Raw genomic sequence first — 837 nt, 5'->3', positions numbered from 1 at the left:
GAACCCCCATGACAGAGGAGCCTGGTGGGCTACAGTCCAAGGGCTCTTTTAGTCTGACATGACTTAGCAACTCAACAACAGAAACAAAGTTTACACAAATTGTCCTTTTCTTTTTTTTTTTTTTTGTCCTTTTCATATAAAGTTGAAAAATCCTAGTGTTATGGATGCACTCTTTAAGAGGTAAAAGATAAAGAAAAGCCAAACAGTGACCATTCTGGAAGTCAGGATGGTACACCTCTGGTGGGGATGAGGAGGCAGCTGGGTGGTGGTCACGTGGCAGATGTGGGAGGGGTTTGCTTCGTAACAGATTACTGAGCTGGGCATTCCCATTCTGTTAGCTTTTCTCTAAGTGGACTGTATTCCATGTTATTTCTTGATCCGGGCTTTAGAGATGCCTGAGTTATAATTATTCTTTCAGTTGGATATAATTGTATATGTGTGGGTTGCACACTTTCCTGTAGCTTTATTATATTCTGCAATTTAGAAAAATGAAAATACACGCAACAAAAAGGGTTTCAGTGAGAAGTCCTACTCCCACCTGTCTCTCATCCTCTGCTTCCTTGGAGCCCCTCCACCATCACTTGTGTTAGTTTCTTATGTATCCTAGAGTTGGTTTGTACATTCTTTTTTTGAATTTTTATTGAATTTGTTACAATATTGCTTCTTTTTGTATTTTTTGGCTTTTGGCCCCAGGGGCATGTGGGATCTTAACCCCCTGACTGAGAAAGGATCAAACCCACAACCCCTGCATTGGAAGGCAAGGTCTTAACCACTGGACAACCAGGGAAGTCTCTATACTTTCTTATTTAGAGTGCTAATGGATTATTTCACAAGGAC

Source organism: Cervus elaphus, chromosome 9 (genome assembly GCF_910594005.1).
Source record: "Cervus elaphus chromosome 9, mCerEla1.1, whole genome shotgun sequence".
Classification (NCBI taxonomy): Eukaryota; Metazoa; Chordata; class Mammalia; order Artiodactyla; family Cervidae; genus Cervus; species Cervus elaphus.
Note: the sequence above shows the minus strand (reverse complement) of the source record.